The sequence below is a fragment of the Passer domesticus genome, chromosome 5 (assembly GCF_036417665.1).
Source record: "Passer domesticus isolate bPasDom1 chromosome 5, bPasDom1.hap1, whole genome shotgun sequence".
In the NCBI taxonomy this organism is placed as follows: Eukaryota; Metazoa; Chordata; class Aves; order Passeriformes; family Passeridae; genus Passer; species Passer domesticus.
Genome location: NC_087478.1, coordinates 42493352 through 42512245, shown reverse-complemented (window position 1 = coordinate 42512245; position 18894 = coordinate 42493352). Strand labels below are relative to the sequence as shown.

The window sequence follows — 18894 nt, the reverse complement described above, 5'->3', positions numbered from 1 at the left end:
GCTTTGGCAGTGTGAGCTAACCCCTTTTGGAAATTACTTGGTTTTGGAAAACGTGCTCTATGCAGGCTGGGCTGCGGGCAGATCAGGCTGGTTTTGTTCCTTTTGTGTTTTATTATTTGCGAGCTCAGGATAGACAAAAGGCCCCCCAATGGTGCCAGTAGGTTAGAAAGAAGTCTACTAGCTCCATACTTTTATTATCATCGGACCACTGTCATAAAAATACCCCAAACTACTCACAAAACCCATCCAAAGGCAAACTAGAAAATGCCACTCGTTTCAATGTCCCGGGTTGCTGTCAACTGCAAGCAGTCATCAATGCATTCAGTGCTTGTGCATGAAAGATTACTCAGCCGTGTTGGCAGACAGAAGGTAGTGTGTCCTTATTTTAGTGGCATGATTGTAAAAATTTCCCATCTCAGGTATCCCATAAACTTTTTCCTTCATCTGAGCCTTTTTGCTGTTTAGCAGGCTCTCTTGTGCTGCTAGGGTGGACCAATGTGCTTTAAACTTGTGTTCTGCTTGTTTCTTGCTGGTCCAGAACACCTATTTTTTTCATCCTAGTATTATTTTTTTAACAGTTTTGTTGATCTGTAACAAGTCAGACTTTTTATGTGCTGTTTATGGCATGCATTGAAAGGAGATTGGATTGTCATCACTGATTGCTCTGGTTCTTAGTGAAATTTAGACCTTCACTTCAGAAAATGAACTAAGTGCAATGAATCAGTGCAACGTCACGCTTCAGGACCATGAAAGCTGAAGGAAAGAAAGCACAATTGTAATGAGTTATATTATTTTGCCAAAGTTATAATAAGCCGTATAGTCAAACACACAGAGATTAAGAAACTCCATATTTCATTTGCTTTTCCACATTAGTTACTTGTATAAACATATGTTTAAGAAGGCTTCTGCCAATTTGCCACTTTTGCCGCTTAGCAAATGGACTGGCAGATAAGGTTTCTTCCTTTTCTGCTCATTCAGTGCAGTTCCAGGTCTCATTTATTGCTGCTTGTTACCAGTCAGGCCTCAGGCTACACATGTTTTTAGCAATTTAATGGCTCTCCAGTCAGGATAAATTCTTATAAGTTGGTTTTTTGGTTTTGTTTTGGTTTTTTTGTTTGTTTTTAATATGAGGGAAGGACCAATACCTAATTAGTATCTGAAATTTTTAGTTCAAAGGTTACCAGGTTAATATTGGAAGGCTTTGAGAATACTGAGGAATGGTTTTGATGCTTGTATTCATAAATTCATCCATGATACAGAGCAGGGAGTGTTGTGTAGTCTGCTGAATTCTCATGTAGTTTGAAAGACACATCTTACATCTCTATAAACCAGGTAGATGTCATTTATCAAATGCATAAAGCAAAAAAAAACAAACAAAAACCAACATTCTTTTGCTTTTTAAAACAGACCAGGGTAGAACTTGTTTTGGTTTGGGTGGTTCCTTGAGCTAGTGTTTCAGGGTTTACCTTTCAATACAAACCCATTTTTAGTCTTCCGCATGGATCTTTCTGAATTAACTTTTTGTTGTTGTTTTTGGTTTTGTTTGTTTGGGAGACTTCATCTGTCATGGAATTGGAGGAGGTTCAGAAATAGGATTTATACTTAATGAGAGCACTGTCCAAAGATCAGATGACCTTAGGCCAGGTTTTCCACTTCTGTACAGCTTACCCCTCCCACCCCCCAAAAACAAACAAAACATTTGACTGCCAAATCAGAACACAACACACAAATCTATCTGTTGTGAAACTCGTGGTTTCCTTGTCACCTATTGCAGAGGTAAGGGCTGGCAGGCAGAGCTCTGTGAGATGGGCCAGTCAGTGGATGGCTGTAGTTACAGCTTCTAATCTTTTTGTTTGGTTGGTTTTTGCTTTTTGTTTTGAGAGAAGCTGAGATTCATTGTGTTGTGAATTCATCTTAAGTGCCTGAAATGGCTAATTTTTTTTTGTTTGGAAATGTGATCTTTAAACAATCCTTGGTTTTTAGAGTCATCAGGAAGCATGAATCTTCAAAGTTTTTGTATTTTTTTAAATTGCTTCTTTTTTTCTTGTAAATCTAAGTAATATGGTCTGTGTATAGACTGAAATCAGCATCAACTGTGTGAAAAGTCATATAATCAGTAAATAATTGATATTTACAATGCTATCAATTACTTATAGTCATAATAGTTTCGTAACAGTGCATTGCTTTGTATTTTCTTAATGCAGTGTATGAATAGTGGGTATCAAATGGGATATATTACTGAAAGGAACTGCTGCAGTGTGGTACCAAAGATCTATTTTATTCAATGATGGGGGGTTTTTTGTCTGCTTTTTTCTGATGAGTGTCTCTGAATTTTGTGTTTTAGCTCTAGTAATTGTGAAGTAGGTGGTGATACCTTGAGGACAAGTGTGATCTAGAGCTGAGTATACAACCCAGGGTGCAAAGAAGGAGGTTCAAAAATCTCAACATTCAGGCAAAAATTATTTCTCACCTAGCTGTAGTTACACTTTGAAGTGAAGTCTGCTTAAATGCAAAGGAACAATTTTCTTTTCCTTGAGAAGAAAGAAGCAGGTTTAAAAATTTACAGAGTAATTAGATTTTCCAGTTCCCTTGACCTACATTTATTGCTGAGATTAGAAACTGCAGTGTTCAATAACTATGTTCTGGCAAGTTTTATGTGACTTTCTTTGCCACTCTTAGTTTATTATGGTTAATAAAAAAGAAATATTTGCTTTGGAGGTACTTTTAGTCCTTTACTTAATATTTGCTCTGGAGAGGAATGGATACCTAAGATTTTTTGTCACCTCTTCAAATAGCACATCCAGTTAATGACTTTATATTAGGGAAACCAATGTCTTTAGTTATTATTCTAAGTGATCATTTGCTCTGCCACATTTATAGCATTTTTTTGTTATTCAACAGCTAAACCAGCACAAAAATCCCAAAGTTCAGGAGTGAACAGTGTCTTAAGAATGCATCCCTCTAGTGCTGCATAGCCTGTGCTTTTGGAACAGTAGGTCCTCATTCAGCTGCTGGGAGGCCAGGTGAAAGGCTGCCTGGAGCTGCAGCCTTGTCATCATTTCAGCAGAAGCTGCAGTAACTGCAGTGTTGAGGCTGGAAAGCTTAGCCTGACAGCCAGACTGGTTAGCAGCTTTCCCAAAACATGAAAAAAAGTCTTGAACATATGTGAATATAAGAACATCTGGTTTACAGAAAATATAAGAATTCATTGGGTTAGTTCTTATTTAAGTTGATTTACTCTACCAAGATACAATAGGAGGGAGTAGTGATTCTTCTGAGATTTTATATATTTGGCAGGAAAAAAATTACTTTAGGTAAGCAAGCAAGTGAGAACTGTGCCAAGCTAGCTTCCCTGCAGACTTAAAATATTATCTTTTTAATGATTTAGCAGTTATGAAAATGCCAGCATTAGTCTTAAAATAATTTTAAGTGCCAAAAAATATGCAAAAGGCTTGCCAATTCATACATGCACTCTCTTCTGGTAAACAGTGAACAGGAAGAACTTTGAAAAATGGAACACTTACATATTTCTAAATCATGCTGCTACATAAAGAAGCTTTTATTAAGTAAGTCCTGCATTATCTTTTCCCTTAGAGCCAGATTGTCACCTGGTTGTTGTCAGCTGCACTTTGAAGAGAGTACACATACATGCTCACTATAATAGGAGTTGCATTCACCATCCACAGGGCTCCCTAATTTTCAGGTGAATCTGGACCACTGCTACAGCTACCAACAATTTTTTTTCCTTCGGTTTATTGTTGTTGAACAACAGGTATGAACTGTATGCAATTACACTGTTACTGTCTGCCAGTCCAGCTTTATAATCTTGGCTTTTATCAAAAAGTATAGTTAGGACTGCTTTGATGTCTGGTAAAAGTGACCCTGCCAGTAAAGATAGGGATTAATATCAAATGCTTATGAATGGGGATGAATAATAGTCACCATTTAATTGAAAGGGGGAATCAATTAAATGCAATTATGTTCGTTTGAATGTAGACATCTGAGCATGTTATTTTTTGTATATTTAGAGAACTGCCTGTTTTTTGTGCTTTTTAGAATGTTCAGTGAATTGTGATTTGGATTTGCTTAAAATTGAACTTTTAGCAAAATAGACGTACAACTTTACATAACTGTTTAGCATATATTATTTGGCTTCTGTGATAAAGTTGTTTTGACAACACTCAACTTCATTCAAAGTACCTGAAGAATTTTTGAACTAATACTTCTCTCTTTCACAGAAACAATCTAAAATCTGAAGGATTTGTCTGAATGCCATAAATAAGTAAGCAGAAATTAAGATCAGTGTTAGGTATTTCAGGTTTTCTGTGAGATAATGTAATTTTAAATTTGGGGTAAGCTCCTAAGGGCATAAAACTTTGTTAATTGTATCTCCTTTTGTTTTGTTTTAAAGTCATAACTATTCCTCCCATGAAAGGTGCATTTCACAATAGGGTCCTTAGTATTTTCTCCTCCTCAGTTATAAATTCATTGCCATAACACTTTTTAAATTCAAGTTTTGATTTAATTCTGGTAGTAGACTACTTATAGTGCAAGTGGGTGTAGTTTGGAGAGGCTATATGACTGACTTACATGCTTGTTCAGTGATGAAGTTATGCCTTCTAAGTGATTGCAATGAAATCCTGATTTATGTGCAAAGAAATTTAGAAGTCTGGCTCCATGAAGGTTGTGATAGTATGGGGTTCTTTGTTGATCCTCATTCAGTTTCCTGGATAAAAAAGGAAATATGTCTAGGTTTTGAGGAGTTTGGCTTATTGGAAAGATAGGACTTCACTTATTCAAAGCTGTGAAAATACCCAAATGGTTTTGGAGGTCTACCTGTGGTTAAGATGTTATCACTCCCAGAGCAGCAGCAAGCCTGTAATAAATACCAGCTGCTCCAGTGTCCTGGTTTAATGTACAGAGGAAATTGGACCATGAGCTGAGTTGCCAAGAGATGGACACATGTTCTGTTTAGCTAAATCTATGCAGTATGTTTTCCAGCCATGGGCTGAGGGAAAGAGTTTATAGTGGCCCTACATCAAAACCATGCAGCTCTTTCTGGCAGAACCTACTTATTAGAAGCCAGGTTAATAATAAAAAGGTAGCTGTATTATTATCAGGTGCATCAAAAATGGAAGAATAGAATGTCATTTACGCAATCTTCTTTCCTAATCTAACAAAAGTCTTCTTGGCTAGACTTGGCACTCAAATCTCATAGAACAGGTTATTTATTTATTATGTTTATTTTGTTATGTTTGTGTAGTCAGGTTACTGACTATTTGACCCTGTCTATTTCTGATATGACTTTACATAAATCTAGCAGAAGAGTTTGAATGACAATGCACATCTTTTTTGACTGTAGAAAAACATAATTTGTGGCAGAAACACAGGGGGCTTGACTAAGGTATGTTTTATGAGGAAATGTGCTAAATAGCTGGGGAAGTTATTTTGTGTCCCTGTGAGTTGAAGAAATGTTAGAGATAATTACTGAAGGTAATTCCACATGAGCAGTAAACACTTATTAAATTTTGCTCTTATAGCTGGTAGAATTTCAAAGGTAAATGGAAAAAGTGATTATGCAAAGGTGTGGTGGCAGAAGGCAATAAAAAACTCTGAGTGCTTCTCTCCATGTTTTCATCTGAAGACTTAATTCCAAAAGGGTTTAGACTTAATTCTAAGGGTTCTTGACCCTTATACATTTAGTCAGGCTTAACATTTCTTGTTAAGGAAGCTACCTTTAAAACAGAGTAGATAATAAAGTCATAGAATCATTTAGGTTGTAAAATACTCCAAAATGCTGATAGATATGTCAACAGTATGGGTGGAGCAGATTTATAATAGGTAACCCACAAATTTTAATCATAGTTAGTCATTATCATCTTTATGATTGATTATGGGCTACTTGAAAGCATCCAGACGTGCAAGCTGATCATTGCTCTGTTTCTACGGGAATATTTGATGACTGAATGTGTTACTGGCTTTGGAACCAAATTACAGTGGGGCCTGGTATTATCACTTACATTTCAGTGCTTTTGTTTCAGACTGTGGTTTGGCTGCTGTTACTAAATATATGCAGCAGAGCTGTTTGCAATTTAAGAGTTGAACCTCCTGGTGTTAAGAGGCCAGCAGAAGGTAGCATTTAAGCTGTGCCTGAGGGCTCTGCTGAGGTCAAAGGCACAGATGTGTTCCTGGTTTGTTTTTGCACACAGAAAATCGCAAGGACAGTCTGTGGGCAAATGGAAGATTTGCATATAAATGTACATGTTGGTACCAGTAGGAAATCACTGTGGTGGCTCTGGATTTTAGCCTAGTGATTTCTGTATGCTTTGGGTTCTTTTGCTCAACTTCTGAGCAGGTGAAACATGTTTTCTGTGTATGGCCACAAAAAAATGGTATTAGTATGGGAGATGGATTCAAACATGAATATGTTATTAGAGCTAGCCAGCTTCAACTTCAGTTTTACTGAAGAATTGTATTTATCTTGACAGATTATATCCATAACTTTCCAGGACCTGTGAGACAGAATCTGTACTTGAGAAAGATCGTCAGAATGGTTGGATGGTTGGAGCATTGAGACCCAGTGAGCTCCAAATTAGGAAAAGCCAAGTAGGGAACTTCTGGTTGTTACTCTGACAAGTGCTCTGAGTGAGTGCTTTCCTTTATTGCTCATAAACCCACATGAATTATTTAAATATTTACATTTATTTAAATGTAAATTATTTAAATTGCATATTTTGAAAACTATCCATTGAAACTTGTTCCTTTTTGTAAATATTTTTCCTCTCATGCAGCTAGTATGAGAGTAGTCCACTATTTGTGTGTAGGTAATCTTGAGAAACATTCACCAATGATATAGTTTTTCTTAATAGTAAGTTCAATTTTCCAAATTTAAGAATATAAAAAAAAAATTGCACTTATACAAAAAATACAGTTATGCAGAGTAAAATCAAGTTTTCCTCCTGGACTTTCCCCAAAGTTAGTATATCAGGCTTTGGTTACTACTTCATAATAATGTAAATACTGTTTGTTTCCAGTAGAAGCTGAGTAAATGGTTACTGAACTTTGTCCTGAGAAACAATAAATATGGACAATTCAAATCAAAGACTGGGGGTGTTTGATTCTGTAATTCAATTGTCGTTGAGCTGTGTGTTAACAGCTTCACATCTTTCAGTGCAATGAGGCTCAGATTTTACTATAGGTAATTACTGTTAAAATATTGATGGCAGTGGTGTTTACTGTAAGTATGCTGTAAATTGATACCTTTTCTATTGTTAGTGCTTCTAAAGCTGAGCCACAGTAAGAGTTGATCTGTCCGTTGTTTTATTAGAGCTCCCTATTTCCTGGGTTTGGGATGAAATCCAGCTGCTTTGGATTCCTCCATAGAATAAAATTGTTTTCTATTCTGGTAATAAGTGCTTCTCAGGAAGAAGGAAAAGTTTTGTTATTGTTTTAGGATTTATCTGATCTGCCTGTTGCTCATATTGATAGACAATGCCTCTTCAGGTTATACCCTTGTCTGAAGTTGACTTTTTAAAAAATATTCTACCTTGGCTGTATTACTTCATTTGTTGTCCTATTAAATTAAATAACTGGTGCAACAAATTCCATCCTTCCACTATGCTTGTGCAAGCTTTGTAAGTTTACTTCACTGACTATATTATATAGAACTGTTCATGTAATCTTAGTTGATTTACGTTATGACATTGGAGCTCTATCTTTATAGTAAGATTTCCAAAAATATTATTTTCAGCTTTATCTCAGTGCTCCCTTACTTATGTGACCATGCATGTGAATTTTCAGGGATGCTGCTGAGTTCTTCTCATTCTCAATAGGTCCAGTGTAATGTAGAGGGCTTACAACATTTTAGCAGTGTTATGCATATTTAAATTAAAATTTGACTTTATAAAGCTTTATTTTCCATTTAACATAAATTTTAATATTACTTTTTCTTGGATAAAGTAGTAATAAATTAGTAAAATTTCTGATTAAATTAAAAATTATTCTTCTGAATGAGTACTTAATATTGTACTGTGGACAGAGGGTAGGTGAAAAAAATAAAATTTCTTAAAAGACGGTGTATCTCCATAAGTTACACGTATATAAATTAAAACTCTGGGATATGAATTTAGGGTACACCTTAATTCTAATTTTAGTAGCCAGTTTTAACATTTCTCACAGGATGGAAAAGGGTGAACTTTCTTATGATTTTTATATTATTTCCTGAACCTTACTGTTACTATTTTTAAGAGTTTAGATAAGGTATCTTTATATAGGAAAGAAAATTCTGGGCATAGCAATGCATTACTTGAAGCATAAAAGATGTCACAAACAACCTTTTCTTTTTTTCCCTAGTGACAATGAAGTTCAGCATTTGCCACTCTTTCCTTCTGCCAGAATAATGAACACTAATCCTAGGGAAAGACCAAAAATCTCATGGATTGTTAGTATTAGCAGGAAGCTTGTAAGAGTGATTCAGCAAGGACAGTGCTTTACTACAGATGTTGTCAGTTTGAGTTCTAAAGGAAATGAAGATGTAGTGGTTTAAATTAAGTTTGAAATAGGATTTAGAATTTGACTGAGGACAAATCTAGTTTAGGTTGGTTAGAAGGCATAGGCTTCACAAGTCATATCCTGATTATGGAAATGCTAAAAGATCAGTTGTATTTGCAACTGAAAATTTGTTGATATTTAAAGTAGTGACATGTCTTTTGAAATCATATATTAGACTCAAGATACTTACCTTGAATTGTGGCTGAAACCAGATTTTGCCATTGAATACTTGGACTTTTTGCAAATGGGTGCTGTTTTTCCCCTGATAGTAGGACCAGAAGTGCAGATAATTTCTAGAGATGCATTGTAAGGGCACCAAACAAAGTACACTAAAATAAATAAAAACTGAACACATGCATTAAAATTCTGCAATATAAATGGTGAGCATTTGCTTTTTTTTTTTGCTTTTATCTCTCTTTCCTTTTCTGATTTTCTCTGATTACCTCAAAGATTTTTCCTTTTATCTTTTCATTTACCTTGGGAAGTGTTATCGTCTTTGTATCAGTTTTATGTAGTATTTATATCTAAACTGCTGCCAGATGGACTTTGTCAAAGGTCTGTGAAGTCTTTTTGGACCTTTCATGTATGTGAAAGGGACCTGAATAGGTCCAGTTGTGGAATTGGTATTATGCTGAGTAAGAGTGTTGTGAGTTTGATGTGTAGTGTTGCCCTAGTATTAGAGATCATAAAACCATTTCATTCTAGATCTCAGAAAATTAATAATAATTACATATGAATTGTTTTGTGTTGACTCCAGTGGCATGCTTTCCTCATTTAATGACACTGCAGCAGTCCCTTTTAACTATGAAGTAATGTCTGCTGTTCAATTTGTCCCCATTTGAACTCAATGTACAGGCCTCTTCTATAATAAAGTCTAAATAACAAAGAATGAACACGTAGTACAAGTACTTTACTATACAAATTTAAAATTGATGCTGACACTACCCATTCTCAACAGTTTTTAAATACTGTGTGTGCACATTATATAGAAATGGTAGTTTATTTTAAGGTAAGATTGGTTCTTTCAGTGTTTTTCTTGTTACAATGATTTTGATTCATTCAGAGAAATTGCTTCAGTAGATTAATTTCTAAAGGTACTGTAAAATTCATTCTTATGTTAAGGATTGTAAAATTCTAGAGATGCAACCATAACTTTTCTGCCTTGGCAGGTATTTGAAGACATCTTTCATGTCTATAGCTATCAAGCATTTTCCACCTTATGAGCTTCAACTTGATGTACAGTTTGTTACCTCATTGCCTTTCTTAGTGAATAGACTTTAAATGTAAAATGATATAAAGAAAATATACTTTGATATATTTTCTTTTTGAGTAATACTTTATGAATCCAGCTACTTAAATAATGTTATTTCAATCATAAGAACTCTGGAGCACCTGTTCAATGTGATACAATATAAACTCAAAGAGGATGTTCTTTCATGTTTGACTTTTCATGTGAACCATTGGATGGCTCTACTTCATCAGCTGCTAACAATGTATACTCCACATTTTCTTTCTGCAGCCACAAGAAAAAGCTTCTTAACACACTGACCTTCATCATTTGTACTTGATGATATCCACATCTAACAACTTGAAACTTCAGCTCTGTGAGTAATATATTTGTGCTGTAAAAGTTGAAGAGTACTAGAGGAAGAAGAGGGTGTGATTGAGTGAGTGTGGGGAAAAGAATGTGCTGAGAAACACGTAAGGCAATATGTGCAGCCAACCTCAGAGTAGGTATAGAGGGTTGTGCCAGGGAATGGATGAATCTCCTGGGGTATGCTGAAGGGGCAATGAATTTTTATTAAGGGAAAAGAGAGACACAGCTGAATGCTTGCTTTTAAAGAATTCTGTGTTTCCCAGTTCCCTTCCTGCTCTTCCTTTCTTCCCTTTATGCCTGCCTATTTCTACAGTGATAAGCTTATCTTGATAGCAAGGAAGTTGTGTGAGCCATAAGCATTGCTAATAGAAGGGCAGTTATGGTTGTTCTGCTATGTGGAAGGGCTGGTCTGCTCAAAGATTGCTTCACCCTTTATTGTAGTTGACTGTAATCCAACAGACAGCAGTAATAACAACAACAACAAAACCACAAAAACAAAAAACCCAAACCAAAAGCCAGGAAGCTGCTAATTGATTTATATTTCTAGTATTTAATTTGCATTTTGTTTACATTTCACCTATTTTGATGCTTCCGTTGCTCTTCAGTTTCAAACAGCCTCACTGAATAGCCTGAATGAGCTTGTAAAAGATGTATAAATGTTTCTCCTTCACACAAGTTCTAAGTCTTGAAACATATTCAGCGACTCTCTTGAACTATAATATTATATCTGAGTTATTCCACTGTAGAAAAACATACAGGATGATATAGGATTACCTATGAAAATGCCTTTCCTGGGATGGATGATCAGAGTTAATGGTCTCCATTCCCTTTAGGAGATCTTCCAGGACGTTTAGTGGATGCTGTAAAGATGTTGCAGAGCATGGCAGGCTGAATTCTGGAGAGAAAAATGCAGAAGTGATCAAATGGCTATTTTCTTTCTCCTGTGCCTCATTTTAGTGAGCTGTATTCCTTAGTATAAGTCTGGTGTGTTAATTCTTCCCACTCAGAATTTTAGCCAAGCTGATTATTGATTGTGTGTCAGTCCAGAGATGGGAAGTAGGATCTACTGTCTGCCCTCATCTCCTATTGTATATCTTGGTGACTTTCTATAATTTGGTGACAATGTTGTACTTACTCTTTACTGGTGCTGGATAGAATATTTATTTGACAGTATGTGCTAATTATATTTGTTCTGATATGTAGAGTAGTATTTTCAGTATGCATTTTTAAGGGAGCAGAAGACTCCTAAGAGAGATTCAATGGATATAGGTAGTAATACTGTGGATTTTTGTCACACATAAAAACCTTCAATATTTGGTAATTCTTTTCCCCTTCTCACCTCCTACTAAAAAATAAATCAGTCCTGTATTTTTCTGTATTTTTCATTGTCAGAATTGAAAACCTGCAGGATTTGGCCCATGGCGGTTTTCCCACATGGTGCACTGTTTTATACTACTCAAATTATCTCTATATCTGTATTTCTGAAACATTTTTCTTAGTAAGGTAAATGTGGATGTCTTATGAAAGTTCAAGCAAAATTAAATTTTACATTCTCAACATTCTCACATCTGTCTCTGATACTATGTTTTGCAATATGGATATAGAAGTAGAAACTTGGGACAACTGAAATCAAGTCTGAGCATTTGATGTAAAAATAATGAATTTCCTGTAATTAAAAAAAAAATTCCCACATGGTCAGACAGTTCTAGAACTTGTCACATTAGGGTTTCTTATAACATCCTTTGAAGGATTTTCTTTTTTACAAGTGCTTCTGGAAACAACAGGATCACTGGCTTATCTAGCAGCATTATTTCTATTACTTTAATGGTAATCTTGTGCAGAAATGAACATCAAAATGACATAAGTAGATAATTTAAGTAGTAACTTCAATGACTCATCAAGAGTCACTTAAGTAGACTCAGACTAGCTGCGATACTGAAGGAATATTTTCAAACAGTAATCCAGGCCAGACTGGGCTCTGTAAATACTAGAGAATTATTTTGCAAGGATAAGGTAAATCTAGTAAGTCTTGTTTTGTTTTGAAATAGCATACAAAAATTTTGAACTTTCCTTTAAAAAGTCTCCCTCTTCCAGCAGTGTAAACTTCTCAAATTGCCCTCTTTGGGAAACTGAAATAGTTGCAAATTAGCTTGTTTTGTTTTATTGCTTTTTCTCCTCAGCTCTTTTCAAGAATAAAATTGTTGTTGTTTGAGAACATGTAAGCAGTGAGTTCTGGACAGAACTGCAAGTGAAGTGGAACCATAGAAAGAATTTCTGAAAACTTAAACAACAAGAATGAGCATTGAGAAAAAGAATGGAACTGAAAGGGAAAGGCAGGTATGAAAAAAGGGTAAGGCAGATATGAATGGCAAAAATAAAAAAAAACCCACAAATATGATTTTATGATGCATACATTTATACTACCTGCAGTTACTAAGAATAGTACTTAATTTGCCCACGTGGATTAAGATTTTTGTTTTTGCATCAGTAAAAGCATTTGCTGCAGCTACCAGCTACCATTTTGGGAACCTCGTTGCATATGGTATTTCTGATACTTCCTCTTTAACCAAGAGCCAACATTTTGTTCCCAAAATGTGATGACTAAACAGGAGAAAAACTCTGAAAATGTGCTTAGCTTTATGTTTTTTACAGTTTGACACTTTTATTACATAGAAGTAATTGGTAAGATTGCAGTTAGGAAATAAAAATATCTCCAGAAGGGAAATAAGTTTATTCAAGGCATCTTATGAAAACAGGCTTAAAATCACATTGTCTTCAGGAGGAACACAAAGCTTTCAGTTACTTAGATGACACTTCTATCACCTGATTGATTAAACATTAATTTTTATTATTCACTGATTAGAAAGGACTACTTGCTCACCTGCAAGCTGGTCATAGCAGTCTAATGGTATCAGTGTGTTAGTACAAAATTTCTTACAGGTGAAGAAAATGAGTGTGGTATTTCTCTGTATTGTTTTTTTAGACAATTGTTGGTCACTGTTCTGATGTGCTAACAGTGTACCAGATCAGTGCACCAGTGTTGTAAGCCAATGGCAAGGACTACAGACCTAAGCATTCCTGTGTTCAGGAATTTTCAAACTTAAAACATCACTTTCAAGACACAACAGTCAGCTTACAACAGCCTGCCAGAGATCAGAACATGTAATTAAAGTGCAACTCCTAGACTATCAGTTCTTAATATTTTTTTTCATAACTTGTTTGTAGAAGCCTCTTCTGGGATGGGGAGGTTTGATTTCACTTATATGTTCTCATAATCACATATAGACTCAAAAAATGTCAGAATACCATTTAAACCCTAGCAGTCCTGCCTTGGAGTAGAGCAGTGGACCAGATGACATTTTAAGTCCTAATTTTAAAGTCCTTGTTCTAGAAAGAAACATTTTTTTTTCCATTGGAAGCAGGATAGTCTGACCAGTAGCAATGTCTCATTTATGCAAAAGGAGATAAACTGTCAGTCAGCTGTCACTGCTGACAGCCTGTGATGACACGTGGCATGCAAAAATAAGTGATGTCTGTGGTCGTGTGTCCATGAACCATTTAAGACTTTAAGCATTGAAAGTAATATAAATAATGACTCTCATTTTGTATATTTATCTCTTTTTCCATAGCAATAAGAATTTCTACCCCTGATCAGGGTTTCTTAGGATAAAACCTGCTTTTGGAATGCATTTCTGTTAATATGCTGGAGAACGACTCAGCATGTGCTAGCATTCTCAATTTTCTTTGACATTCATGATTTCCAGCGCAGCTGCTTTTTTTTTTTTTAATGAATGTCAGATCTTTGTAATGCCAACAACAATGGTTAATTGCCAGAAAAAATAAAAACCCAAAACCAAAAAATCAAAACCCAGGAGGCAGCAAATGGAATTGATTTTTTAAAAGCTCTTTTTACTCTTAAAGTAACTGAGGAGCATGCAGGTTTTCAAAACAAGATGTGTTTACTTTGGCAATGGCTGCCATATGTTATTTTTCTTTTTTTCTTCAATCATCTCTCATAAGGGGGATAGAACACTAACAGAACATAACTCTAAAAAGAGTCACCCCTTAAATACACATTTCCTTGTGGTGTTATAAACTGCTGCAATGAAACTGCTTGACAGCCAGGATAACTGTGCCCAACATTTTACATGTAAAATAGCTGTGAAATATAACACAATTGCATAGTCTTAAATCTAATTTTCAAAAATGTGTGAAAGTAAGAGGTGATTAGGAATTTCCTTAATATTTGAATATGCTGTCAGAGTTTCTGGGAAAGGTATGCTGACATAGCCAGCCACTGCTGTCACTTTGTGTTAAAAGCCATACATAATTGTATGCTTTCTGATGTCTCCTTTTGTGCTGGCTTTGTGGTTATCTCCTTGCAAAATGGAAAGAATCACACCTAAGACATGCATGTAGTTTTCCTCCTTTCTCCTGGAAAGGTGTTGAAGCAGCAACAGGGTGGTACAAAAGCTTCTCACTGCTGTTTGAAGGCAACATCAGTAAAGCTAAGACTGACAAAGGCATTTAGGAGCCTGATTCCCATTGAAATCAATAGGAATTGGGTGATTAAAGGCACGGCTTATGTGGATATGGCTTCTGGCTAGGCTGCAGAACAATGTTACTGGGAGGAACCATGGCTGGGATGGAATCAAACAGCACGTTTTGGGTTCCATTTCCTTTCTCATGTTGGTCCCACCCATTGTTTGAACAGTGCTAGTCAGCCCTCTGGCCATGAGCAGCGATGGGTTTGCTGACAGCTTCTTCTTTGTGACAGTCAAGTTGAGCTTTCCATTGACAGTAACCCACAGCAAAGACTCCTTAGTTTCTGTGTGTCATCTTTTTTTTTATTTAATTCTGTATCAGCCACAGATGTGTTAGTGCATGATACATATTGTTTCTCACTTTTTAACTTAAGATAGTCCTTTCTGCAAACAGCATCATGCATTTTGCAATTGTATTTTAGAAAGCTGCTTGTTTCTTGGTTTATTCTATGTTTGTGTGCAATTAAATCTAAATGCCCCCCTCTATTAAAAAAAAAGTTTTTAAATCCAGAATTTGTGTGATGGCATATTTTAGAGTTACTATTGCTGTAAAGGTGAGGTAACAGCAGTGACTCTGGATTTTCCTCTGTGGAATTTCTGTCCTGTCTTCTGGATGCCTATAGTTCATATCCTCTGAAATGAAATGTAAAACATGCTCAGTGTTTATATCTACTGTCACTACATTATGCAAACACAGGCATCAATGTCTTCTGAGCTGCAGAAGAGTTTGAAGAGTTTCTTGTGCAGCTGCCCACACAAGAAGTTCTGCAGATGGAAGTTGTAGCAGAAGCTCCCAGCATTCAATCCTGAGCTGGAAACTGAAGATAGAATTTACTTACTGGCAGACAAAAACCAAAGCCCTCAAGAAGCATCTGAATATATTTGAAAAAAAATTCATATTATACCAGATGTGAACATATGACAGGTGATATGGTGGCAGTAACATTTCCAATGGTGCTCAGGGTTAATTGATAGGCAGGTGGCTGTGCTATTTCATAGCTTCATCCCTCTCTGTCTGCAACAGGCCTCTTGATTATTGCTTATAAAAACATTAGAGCTGAAACTGAGTAGAGGCTGAAAAATCCCAGAAATTCTGAGACATTTTTAAATTTTAGCATTTTGTTAATCTGTGATTCTTTCCTGGATGCTTGTATCACCAGTGTTTTTTTCAAAACAGTTTCTCAGTGGGACTGCAAGCCTATGAAATATAGTTGACCTTTAATATATACCTGTACTGCAAAGTAGAGTTTCATGTTGCTGTATTGTACTATATTGCTTTTGAAAAAATATAAAGGGAAAATTATTCGTCTTGGCAGGCTATTAGGAGTTTCTCACAGCTTAACTTCCTCCCCTTAAACTTTAGTATAGTCTGAGTTTATAAGAGCATTAAGTTAGGCAATCAAAATGTAGAATAGTGAATATCCAGCTTCATTTTGAAATAGAAGACTACAGGATGTTTTAGAAGTTTGGCACAGTTTGCACTGAGATAGACGTAATTCCTTGGATGCTTCTCAGCTTTTTCATGGCACCTTGCTGCATTGCAATGTCCTTCCAGTTGTGATCCATGGCTTATAATAAAACCTAGCCTACTAAGAAAAATCTAGTGTCTCAAGTAGTTTTGAAGTCAAATTGCTAATTTTGTTGTCTATATGAGTTCAGAGCTGTAATGATAACTCCCTCTTACTACATTTCAGTTACAGGTGGGATAGTAATGCTCACATATAGATCTAGCTAACCTAGACAACAACACTGAAAATACAGAAGTGTTGGATTTGGCTCTAGCTGTTCACATCTGGGCCATACGCTGGTACTGTGTGGTAGCTGAAGCATTTGCAGTGCTACTTTGGTTATAGCTATTGAGTTTTGATGTAAGTCAGCTTCAGTTCTACATTTGACATTTGCAACTTATCCGCAGCTTGAAGCTCATTCTGAAGAAAGAAGAGGTTCTAATGCTGATGAAAAGCTTTGATTTGAAGAAATCAAAGAGGTGATGCTACCTATTATGCTACCTTCACAACTGCCTTCTGGACAGGGAAGCAGTAATGTTGCAGCATTAGCAGCCAGACCATGTCTGTCTGGCTTTTGCGTCCAGCTTGACTCAGAAACGGTGTTTAGGTGCAGTTCATACAGACCAGCCAACTACTTTGCCTTTTTCTTCTCCAGATTGAATCAGTTTCAGCATGCTCTGGCACATCATGTTATTGTCATCCTGGCACTTATTACTGTCATTAATGCCATATATATGAATCCAGGAGCTCATGTGGTCTAGAAAAAAATTCACATGCATTTGACATTGGTTTGCTTTTCAAGGCTTTTGACTCACTGGAGGTTCACATTTTTAAAGTTTTCTTTAGAAGCATGAGCTGCATTATAAATTCCCTTTAAAAGGCCCTCATTCTTCCAAGAAGAAGGTAAGAATCTGTGTTTGAATCCCCTCGGCTGAGTAGCTGCTTGCTTCCTCCCTTAGTGGGCCATGCTCTGGACAGCCCAGGCCTAGGCCGTGGCTTGTGGTCAGCAGGCCCGAGATGGGAAAGGCTCAGCTAAGCCGAGCTCTCGGCATGCAGTGAGCTGGAACGCCCGGCACGTGGCTGACAGCACTGCTGAGAGCTAAAGCATCAATGACTTTCGGGTGCCAGAGCTTTGAAAGCAGATTTATATTTATGAATGCAAACGTTCCTCGGGGCAGAGCCAGCTGAGGTGACGCGTTTCTGGGCCTCAGGAGGCCTCCGTGCTCTCCTCAGTCTGTGGCAGGCACAGCAACGCGAGCGAGTGTTCCCTGGTGGAGGGAGCTGGGCTGCTGGGAGTTGCATTGCAGTTTTTTTTGTTGACTTACACAGCCAATTCCTCTAGGTCAGCTGAGGTATGATACTTGATTAGCGTCCAGCAATTCATTTGAACCTTTAAGCCTTTAGACACCTAAAAATCTCTGTGGATGTGGCACTAATGATGTAGAAGCAAGTTATCTGAAAGTGCTTTTATCTAGCAGTTGACCAGGGAAGACTGTTAAGCCAGCACTGGAATGAGAGGGGAGCAGCTGGCAGGGCATTTTTCCACACTGCTTTGGAACTTGCACTTTCCCCAATACCAAAATAGTTCTGGGACATGCTGCAGTGGCCCACTTGTTTTTCTTAGCAGTAAGGGGTTGGGAGGATTCTGGGGGAAGATTGTAAATATATCTTTTCAGCTGTTGGGCTATGTTTATTATCCAGCAAAAGGGAGCTACAGATTTAGTATATCTTTATAACTGACACTCTAAAAATATAACCTCAACCAAAGGGTAAGCATCTCTTTCTTTAGAGTAACTGTATTCAGATGGAGTACAATCATAGAATCGTAATGAGAAAGGAGGCAAATCCATTTTGCTGAGAATTAGAAGAACATGTAGCAATGTATATATATCAAGATACTGAGGGTAACATTTGCCAATGAATTGAGGGTAAGTTCTCAGTGAACTGATATTTATTCTTTAAGTTTAGCTACAGTTAATTTACCTAATATTGGATTGCCATTTGGTTTCTTTCTATGAACATTCACCATTACTCTAAGTAGGAGGTAGAACTGTGGTTACAAAAGACAGAAAATGAGATTTTTTTTACAGCCTATTTTAGTTCTGTAGACTTTATTATATTCAAAGAAAAAAATACTACCTTCCACCATTCTTCACATCATATATTTGCTTCAAGAAATGGAAGATAGGAGGAATGGTAGTTGAAATGGGATTTGGAAAAAAGCTTTCACATATTGATGACTGTAGTGACATGATAAATGTCAGGACAGAAACAAAGTTTTCTTGAAAACAATATAACTGCAAAGAGGACTAAAGAGCACCAAGCAGCAGATTGCTCAGTATAAAAGGATAATTTCTCACACTTTGTTTTATAACTCTCACCTCACTTTCCTTCAAAATTTTAGGGAGTGTGGACAAAATAAACTACTGTTACAATGCTGTCCTAACTCTATAACTCTAACTCTCTAGAAGATTGGGAGCTGATATCTCATGGACAAATATAACCCAAGCTTCAAGATGCCATGGGATCATATTTCATTTACATCATAAGTTATAAGTGGTCTCTACATTAGATTTTCCTCTCTTTCCATCACCTTCTACCTTCCAAAGTACTTCTAAATAGATTACATCTCTTTGGAGTTATATTTGCTTTGCTAATGGCTATTTTTGGGCTATCAGATGGCCAGCTCTACTGC

At 36.4% G+C, this 18894-nt stretch overlaps 1 long non-coding RNA gene across 1 annotated transcript; it reads right to left on the bottom strand.

Moving 5' to 3' along the window:
* Nucleotides 1-10677: 10677 nt before the first annotated feature.
* On the bottom strand, nt 10678-16690 carry LOC135300354 (uncharacterized). Its single transcript, XR_010362247.1, has 2 exons — nt 13029-16690; nt 10678-11042 (listed from the first exon to the last, which is right to left on the bottom strand). It is a non-coding gene; the product is annotated as an uncharacterized LOC135300354 (long non-coding RNA).
* Nucleotides 16691-18894: the final 2204 nt, after the last annotated feature.